The sequence below is a fragment of the Channa argus genome, chromosome 15 (assembly GCF_033026475.1).
Source record: "Channa argus isolate prfri chromosome 15, Channa argus male v1.0, whole genome shotgun sequence".
Taxonomy (NCBI): Eukaryota; Metazoa; Chordata; class Actinopteri; order Anabantiformes; family Channidae; genus Channa; species Channa argus.
The window spans coordinates 22,631,397-22,641,814 of NC_090211.1; positions in this window are offsets into that span (position 1 = coordinate 22,631,397).

Here is a 10,418-nt window from a genome sequence, read left to right on the forward strand (position 1 = left end):
TGAGTCATGATGGGACAGACAGAGACGTGGACGGGAGGGAGCTGCTATTGAATTTGCTGCAGAGCAGGTGTAGAGCAGCTTATTATGTTTCTACTCGTCTTACTCTCTTTACATGGAAAATAATGTGACTTCACTAACACACACCGACACACACACACTCGCTCAGACACCAGATGCCAGCTCAATATTCATTTAGTTAAATTATAACTGTTCAGGCAGAACTACAGGCTGACACAATGAAATTACACATAAGCGTGAGTTATTGATTTTGTGTTGTGTGCAGCGGGTGTGAAATAAAGTGAAAGTATTACTACAGCATGGAGGAAAGTAGTGCAGCGCCGACGGGAACAGAATGTACACACTTAAATTGTCCCTCCAACGTGACGAGCAATTACAGATGGCCGCTGAACAACGGGATGGTTCAATCAGCCAGAGCTGGGGCTCGTATCCGGCGGTGAAGTGGGGTTAATGAGTGTGTTTGGCTTTAACCAAGCGTGCGGGGGGCTGACGGATAATGTTTGTTTAGATACACAAGTCCACAGATAATGTCTTCATTACGTATTGATGAGCTCTCCTCCAGTTTCTAGGCTGCACTGCCTCCACCGCTCGCTCTGTGTCTTTATGCGAGGGCTTTACTGTCTCTGTCTCTGTCTTCATTCTGTCTTTCCTTTTCGGTCACTTGAACATAAGTTACACATCACCCCCCCCCCCACACACACACACACACACACTCACCCCCTCCACCCAGCCCTTCACTCCTTGCATTATCTTTCCCGGAAATTGCATTTCCAGCACAACCAGGGCCCCATTATGAAGAGGGAGCGACATGCTGTAACCTTTTTAAAAAGCCATTAGTGATGCACCTGCCCCTCCCCCTAGCCCCCTTACAGCACCCACCACTCCTCCTCCTCCCTTGCTTCACCATCCTTGACCCCTCCCCACCCCTGTGGCAGCCGTAACGTTATTAGAGCATTTAGATGAGGGGGGGGGGGGGGGGTTGTAGCGAGCGATAGGATGCATGGAGGGAGCAATAAAGATGAATGCATGCAGCAGAGAAGACGGGGACGTGAGCGAGAGAGCAGGAGGACTAATCGATAAAGGTAAACAATGAAGTGTCTGTCTCTCCCCTCGCTGTCCCTGCCCCCACCCAAACACAAACAGCAACTGTAACACCAAGCGTGGAAATATGTACACACACACACACACACACACACACACACACACAGCAGTGACGACTACTGCTGCTGCTGCACGCTCATGTAGCAGTGGACCACACAGCCTGCATTATTGTCCAATTAGAATGCAGAGACAAGCCAAGCAGGGCCGCAAAGAGGGGAGTGGAGCAGTGGAGAGACGGTGAGCGAGGCTTGAGACAAGCCAGGCACACAGACAGACACTAAATCCAATCGCACAGGCAGGTTCCAGGAAACAGGCAGTGAGAGATTCAGGAGGAGGAGGACGCAGCAGCTGTAGCTTAACTGTGCCGTACGAGCCCACACAGGCTCGACTCTCTGACTGACTCCACTGAGCTTTCAGGGGGAAACCCAGAGGACACAAATCCATAAAAACAACCTGCCGCACATTCTACAATTCAGCCCACTTCATGAAATCCACTATCACACGGGGGTGTTCATTAAAGTAATTATTTGCTGCATAGAGCTTGTGTGGTGTGAGGCGGCGAATAAGAACCTCTAACAGTCGATGTCAGTCCCTGCAGGAATCCGTGATGCAGCAATTGTGACAATTAATTCTGCACAAACTTATAATTTAAACACTGCAACATGCAACACATTTGTTAGGAAAGCTGAGGCATTTTTAGGCCTCAACAATCACGAGAACCATGGTTCTGGTTTGTGATGCTCCTCTGTGAGTCCGTGGTTACAGCTGAACGATGGAAACATTGACCAACATTAAAAGGTTTGCGTTCAAAAAAACCTGCTGCAGAAGGAAGAGACCTGAGACTGAGGTGATGTTCAGCTCGACAGTGACTCGAAGCAAACAGACAAGGTGACAGCTTAGCGTCTTCAGGACACGTCTCTGTCCCAGAGTAAAGGCCCCACTGAACATGTGAGGATGGACGTTCCTACAGAATGAGATAAACGGCCTAAATCCAGGAAGGATGCGTTTGTAGAAGCTAAAACAAGAAGATTCGGAGCCTCTACACAAGTCTGCGTTTTGGGCCGGAGGACCTTTGTAAAGGAAGGAGTTCAGTTTTGGAACTTTAACATGTATTAAATGTAAAAATGTACAAACATGTAGATCGATGGCCAGAAATTTCCAAATAATAATGGGTCTGAACACTTTGTCTTTTCCTCCTCACTTTTGTTGTAAATGGTAAATATTCTGCACTTATGTAACACTTTTCTACCTGTTGGCTTTCAAAGCACTTTACACTGCTTCTTATTTACCCATTCACACTCACAGTCACTCACACACTCATACACTGATGGGGGAGCTGCTATGCAGCTGGCCAACACTCACCGGGAGCAACTAAGTTGGGGTTCAGTGTCTTGCTCAACATTTCGACATATTGAACCCAGAACTGTGAGATTGGTGGACAAGCGCTCTACCTTCCTGCACCACAGACGCCCCAGTTGTATCACTTATGTCTCTACCTAAGCCCCTCCCCCCATCCTTCTCTCCCCTCCATCTATTTAGACACTGACACCAAACCTCACACCACACGGCCTGCTGATCGATACATGACATCATCAGTGGGCTTTGGGCGAGGCGCTGAGCTGAAACACATCACGCACACACACACACACATATATTGGATGAGGACATTCCGTTGACAGAACTGTTGAGGACACTGCGGGGTGTTGGGACATGGCCTTAATCTGTCAGGCTGCTGATCAGGACAGATGACGAGAAGCGTCATGCTTACTGTGTACGATCGAGTCCTTTTTGATCAGTCTGTGTGTGTGTGGGGGGGCTGTCACCAGCTGTACAGCGAGCTGGGGGGCTCCGCTCTAAAGCTGGACTGCAGAGTCCATGTCCATAAAGCTGCAAACACCTCCCAGTCCACTTGAAGATGGCTGCAAAATCACTCCGAGTTTATGGCCTTCAGGCTCAGAGGTGCATTTCAGCATTTAGACTGACACGGTGGGAGGGAGGGGGGGAGGGGGCCAGAGAGGACATGTCTTTGATGGAACAAAAACATCTTTACTCCACAGTAAGTAGAGGAGCGTCTGTCAGTGCGAGTGAAGGATCCAATCACAGATAAATGCAGCTTCACTCGAGGTTCAGAAGGAAGAAAACCTGTGAACAGAACAAAGTGGTTTGGGTACATGATTACATTCCACACACTCTGTTATGCACCTGAAAGCTTCCGTTACATTACGGTTCGTGATTTTGTTTAATTGTACGTTGGACTCATCTGTGTCCTGTCACCGTCGCCCACATGTGCCCTTTCTCTTCATTATCGTCCACTTTACTGCACTGCTGCCATCGTTCATCATTTCTCTGTCTCATTGTCTCAGCATAAAATGTTCCAATGTTCCTCAGATAGTTTTGGGTTCTGGACTGCGGCCTCTGCTTCCTGACACCGGCTCCATAGTGAGTCTGAGACCCTGATCCTCCTCATTCTGCACCAACAGCTGTAGCAGCGCTTGCTGGTTATTTTGCTGCTGAATGAACAGACGAACACACTCAACCTTCAGAAACTTCATTCAATCTGTAAATGTGCATCAAAGGAGATTTGACCATTTGTCCCAAAACACGAGAGCCAGTCAATGTGAACTTTAGTAAGCCAGTTCTCCCAGAACGCACGTAAACGTGTAACCATCAGCTTTCTCCAGCTGTGCATGTGAATGAATGAGTGAAAGTAGAGATCGTTAATGGGGTGATGCCGCCTCATTTTTAAAATAAAATCTGACAGAATATTTTACGAACACAAAGTCTCTTGTAGACGTCTAAATAAGTCGCTTTTGCCAGTGGATTTTTGTAGATAGACACTTCCTGTGTGGATCAGCTATGTGTGTCTCCCTCTCTGCTGTCACTCTGCTGATACATGAACACACACAGACAGAAAAGTCAGAAAGCAGCATTTTCTTTCGGGGCAGGTCAAGATTCTGAACCCTTACTGTTGTTTCCTGTTGGACACAAAGACACAAAAAGCTGCAAAACGAGCTCAAGGACACAAAATGTCCACATGTAAAATGACCACAAACAGAGAGGGTGGGGGGCACTTCATGGGTTTTCTCATGATCTGTGTATGTGGGGTGGGGGGCTGCATGAAGCTCAGAGCCCGTGGTCACAGTGACTGTATGACTTGGTGAACATCATCTACAGCCTGCCCCCAGACCAGATGAGACCAGGCAGCCAACAAAGAGAGGGGGGGGGTAAATCACACCCCTCCTGTGTGTGCAGTCATCGTGATCTCCTCTTCCACTTCAGCCTGGGGCAGACAGTGCCACAGCCCCCACCCCTGCCATCCAGGTGATGTACAACCTGCCCCCCCCCCCCCCCCCCCCCCCCCCCCCCCCCCCGCCCCTCCCAGCCCCATTTACTCCAGCACTGGATGTTCACTGTGCGTGGTGGAGCAGCACGGTGAATGTGAGCATTTGGAGCAAATTGAACTCGGAGTCTCCGCCCCCCCGCCATCTCACCCCCCACCCACCTCCATAGCAGGTGGTGCCACTGGCAGCAGGGCAGAGAGGGGGCTTTGATTGCTGAGCCAGTGGGCTCAGTGCATATTTAAACGAGGCCTTTTGTTTGTGTTGCTGCGAGGCCCGAGTCAGACTCACATGCGGAGAATACAAATCAGACCTTTGACAGGAGCAGTTAACCTGACTCTAAATATAGAGGGGGGGGTTAGAGGCAGCAAGGCGAGAGAGGAGGTGAAGAGGAGCGATGGGAGCAGTCTTTTCTAGATCCCATTCTCCCACCTAAAAAGAATCTGGTGCAAACATACACAGTGAAACGACTGCTGAGCAATGCACTGATGTATGCAAAGCCAGCATGATGTGTGTATTGAGGGGGGGGGCAAAAGAGAGAATAAATAAAAAAGTGAGAGTGGGGAGCACGGTGGGGAGAGTGGCAAATGAAAGATAGGGAGAGTCTGTTTAATAAAGCAGCAATCTGGAGGGAGCGAAGGGGAGGGAGGAGAGGGAATGAGAAATGTGCTCATACCACAGGGATCTGAGCAGACTGCAAAAGAGGAGGAGGTGGAAGTTGGGGGGGGTGGGGTGGGGGGGCAGAGACAGAGAGAAGGAATTAGAGAAGCAAAGAGCCTGAACAGCCAGGAAACAGGACTCAGATCATTTCAGATCCCACAAACACCAGCTCAGAAACCCTGGCTCATGGCTGCTAGTTCTCCTGAGTGCTGGGACGAGAACCGGTCCATAACACCAGGGGTCACGTGCAACCCCACCCCACCCCCACCCCCACCCCCAGCTGGTCAGCAACCAGCGAGAAGGCGATGGAGAATCGAAGCAGGCTGATTGACAGGCGGGCAGGTTATGCAATAAAGGAGCTGCAGAGTGATGGATGGTCAGATACTGTGTGTGTGTGTGTGTGTGAGGCCACTTAAAGGCTACTTCCTGATCCTGTTTGACAAATTATAAACCGTGATGAATGGTGGTGCAGTCCAACACTGAGCCCCTTCCTCAGCTACAGCTTATCATGCAACGATGGAGCAGCACCACCACCACCTTTACTACCACTACTGCAACTACTACTGCCACTACTAGCACTACTGCTGCTGCTGCTGCTGGAGTGTACTAGCTCCTACTTCCTCTGCTGTGTAATCCACAGCGGATCAGAGCAGGTTCGTGGAGCTTTGGGAAGCAGAGATCCAGCTGAAGCTGCCAGTCCTCTCACTGTGGCTGAAATCCTGCGGGATTGGATTAGGATGGATCCAGAGCCAGTCACTGAGAAGTTGCTGTCAGGGAGCTGCAGTGCTCACACACACACAGACACACACACACACACACACACATTGTGCTTCCTGCGCGTGCGTGTCGGGCGGTAACGCACTCAGCGTTCGTCCATCAGCTCCGATTATGCGCTGCCGATGTGAAAGAGACAAACGCTCCGCGGGCCGCAAGGATGGTTTGGTATCAGCAGGGTCTGGACTCAGGAGGACAGAGTGTCCATCACTGGTTCAGTATTTAAATACAGGACCATCTGTAATTTGGAAAAGTGAATTAGCCAAATGTGCTACGCTCTGTAGGCAGCCTGAACCCTCCCACCCCGTCTAATGAGAAGCAATTTGTGTGTGCGTGCGCGTGACACCAGCTTCATGTGCGCTGATGGCATTAAGACACAGAGACCTCACACAGTCAGTCCACGTCCCTGGTCCTGTTCATTATTAGTATGATGATTATGATTATTAACATAATTATTATATTTATTAGTGGCTAATCCGGATACTTAGCGTCACTGTGAGCCTCATTCTGTTTCTATATGAATCCGGACTCCGCCGCGCCCCTTTGACCACGCTGGATTCTCAACAATGGGAGGACAGGAGAGAGAGAAAGGGAGAGAGAGAGAGAGAGGGAGAGACGGAGAGAGAGTGAGGGAGGGAGGGGGAGATGAGGACAGAAGCTGAGCCACAGATTCCAGGATCTAGAGGATAAAGGGTGGAGAGTCTCTGCCTCTCGGATCTTTTTTCTCCCCTTTTACCTTCATTTTTTTCTTCGGGGGGGTTTGGGGGGATGGCAGGAGGAAGCGAGAAAGGCAGAGTTGGAGAGGGGGCGTTTCCCCGTCTCACTGTGATTTCCACAAATTGCTCGTGTCCACTGTTGTCGGCTTGAGCGCATGAGGAGGAACTGAGTGACTTCCAGCAATGGGTGAGTACTGAAATCCTCCGGAGATGCTGCTGCTTTTCTCCTCATAATCCGTTTGACTTAAACGCTGTGTAATAGAATTAATGGCCGAGCAGAGATGTGCGGCTCCAATATGGCTCCAGAGCTGAGTGAGGAGCTGTCAGCGTACAGAGAGGAGATGGGGGGGGGCGGGGGGGCACACGGCGCAGGGTGGAGGGAGGGCACGGAGACGGAGGAGTCGTGGCATCACCCCCCCCCCCCCCCCCCCCCCTTTTATTCTCATTCATTATTTTCCCCATGTAGTATTTTCCAACTTGCTCCGGAGCTTTTTGTCTCCTCTGGCTGAGCTGAGACGTGTTGCTCACACTGGGACTCGGGACACTTTGCAAAGTGGACACAGCAGAAGGACGGAAAAGCACAGGCTGCTGTTTGTGTGTCCGCGGGCTCAGTTCTTCCTGCTCCAGGCTCTCAGGCCTCAGCTTGATGCTATGTCTCCTGTCTCTGTCCTATGAGTCTCAGCTCACTTTGCTGTGTCATCTCCTCATCGGTCTCTGCCTGTTGCTTCCAGTCGGTTTCGTTTGTTTTGTTGCAGCCTGTGGGAGCAAGTGGCAGCGAGTGTGTGTGTGTCTGTGTGTGTGTGTGTGTGTGTGTGTGTCTGCTGGAAGCCATGAACTCCCTGAACTCCATCCTTGTCCATTAAATTCCTATTGATCAAGCAGCAGAGACTTAAAGTTCCATCTCCTTGGTTTTCATGTGGGCTCGGAAGTGGAGTTAGTGTTTGGACATGGATTGTCTGTGCGCGTGTGTGTGTTTGCAAGGACATTATAACCCATGCACGTGTGTGTGAGTTTAGTCTATTTAGTAACGCAGCAAAGCGGCACATATCCCTCCACTGGGAGCTGTCCTTGGTTCTGATCCGTGGCCTTATATCCCTCCGTCTCCTCCTCCCCCCACCCCCCACCCCCTGTGCGTGAGTGGTCTTTTTTTTGGGTGGGACGGACGGGGCTATCCTCAGAGGGCCTCGAGCAGAGAGGATGCTGGGTAAAAACAAAACATCTGTGTGGTAATTGGGCTCCCCTCAGTATTGTAACGAAGACATTGACATCTGTTTGATAATTGGCTGCCCCGGCTCCTCGGCATGTGTCAGGCTAAATGCTGCTTTGGTGGAGAGTGTGTGTGTGTGTGTGTGTGTGTGTGTGTGTGCACTGGGCTGCATCTGTACCACTGGGGGGAGGGCTGCTTGGATTTTTTAGCCGTTCCACAGGTCTGTCTGTGCACACATTCATGATGGCAGCTTGAACTTGGAGCGTGCACGGGTTCACAGCCTGCGTTAACCCTGACAGATCCCCAATATAAGCACTAAGTGTGGAGTGATTGTTTAAAGCCTGGGGGGGGGGGGCTTCAGACCCAGCAGAGATATTAGCAGCTTTTGCAATTTGTTCAGAGCCTTTGACGGGAGAGGCCGTCAAATTGCTCAGATAAATATGATGAATAATTGATGCGGCGCATAGTGGGGAGCTGTTTGCGAGCACGCTGGAAACTGCCGCTGATGCTCCTCAGACAGAGTGTGTGTTTTTGCACGAGCCGGGCGTGTGTGTTCTATCCTCACAGGCTCTAAACAGTACAACACCGACTCTCATCCCGCTCAGATCTGATCTGCACAATCAATCCTCAGTGAAGGGGTCCGAGCTGTGATCAGAATTTCAGATCGTCCTCTGAGGCTCTGCTCTACCACAAAGGAAGAAATGTTTCAAACTCCTTTCGCTAGATGTGAAGGTTTGAGCTGCTACCTAACTACTAACACTACTAATACTAATTCCTAGTAATACCTCGTATTACTGCTGTAATCCCGCACATCTCTACACAAGTGTCAGGGCTCAGAGTAACGGCTGAAGGATTCATTCATCGAGGACACGTGGGAGGAGGTGGAGTCCAGAAAGACCATCCGGACAGTTCAGAGCGCAGATGTTATGTCCCTTGAGGGGGGGGGGGGGGGCTGCATGATGTGAGTGGCAGGGGAAACTCTCGGGGCTTCACAACCACTAGATGCTACAACCTACTAACGTTTCTGCCTTTTCATCTTTTCCGTGGTTCATTTTTCTAACGTGTCTCCTGTCTTCTCCTCATGTCCTCCTCCTCCTCCTCCTCCTCCTCGGTATCTTTCCTTCCTGACTTCACTCGTGTGCAGTGTGGGGGCTGGAGCTGGCAGCACTGCGGGGGCTGTCCTCACCCCCGCAGATGTGTGCGTGTGACAGGGACAGCAACGTCTCCCACTCCCTTGCTCACACTCAGAGCTTCCAAACAAAGAGCCCAAACTTTGTTGCAGCCCATCTTCATCACATCCTCTCCTCTTCCTCCCTCTGCTGCACACAGCGGAGAAAGTGTCGATTATTTACAACGTAGGAACAACAGCAGATTTATCGTCACGTTGGCGCCTTTAAAACACTGCATTTTTACACCCGTTAGTGAGGATTTGTGCATGGACACGGATCAAAAGTCAGCTCCTCAGCAAAACGTTCACGTGTCGGTTTAGCAACAATCACAGTCGGTGAAGATGCTGCTGAGCGTTTTAAACATTTTCTGAACAAAAAGAGTGAAACTGCCAAACGGCGTCTTCCTGATGTTTGTGCCCATTCGGGGCCTTGTGAAGTGGTCAGATGTGAGGCGGTTTCCACAGTGCTCTGATATCCTCAGAATGAAAAGGGAAAAACTAATAAGACTGCTGTGAATGATTCGCTACATCCGTCTGAAAAGTGCTCTCTCTCTCTCTCTCTCTCTCTCTCTCTCTCTCTCTCTCTTGCAGGACCTGGATAATTCCTGCAGCTTTCGAATCCCCACCCTTCCCTCCAGCTCTCTCCTGCTGTACAGCCTCAAACCCAGAACGAGGAAGGGAGGGAGGAAGAGGAGGGGAGCGAGGTGGCGTGACTGTTTGCTCCCGTCTCGACCACGGGTATTCTTGGGTTGATAATACAGATGTCGATGTTATTGCTTGAGAATACGCGTAGCTGAGCGGAAGCCGTCCTCCTCAGCATCATCCTGAATCCTTCGGGTGTGAAGAGATGGTGGTCGGGATGCTTTCCTGAAGCCACGCCCCCGCCCTGCATCCCAGCATCCTCTGGGCCTCTGCAGGAAGTAAGATCTTTCCGAGCGTGCATCACACACCTTTTTAGCTCTGACAGTTCACACTCTTGATAGATGCTCTCACTGCGAGGAGTGGAATCCCATAATTGCACACGGTGGAGAGGTGTGTGTCCAGGGTTCGGCGATGGGGACAGGAACAGAAGGTCCAGCAGTCAAATCAGCTCCTGTTGCTCATCACGTATAAGGTCACAGTCAAAAAGCAAATCCAATATCCATTTAGTTGGTCTGAGATAAATCTCAGTCCACTATCAGCTGTTCTCCAAGCTGCCTGGGGGGAGGAGGGGACAGTGAGAGAGACAAACTGGGAGCAGCAGGCAAGAGGACTAATGTATGAGCACGGAAAATAACATCTAGTGCAGTGAAGGACGTTACTGCAGTATTTTTACTTTGTGCTGCATTGTACCTTGGACATGAGGACGCATTTAATGCTAAAAGGCAGTTCAACAGTTCAGCTTTTTGTCCGTGCTGTGATTACACACATACATGCGGGTTATGGAACAGGTGCAG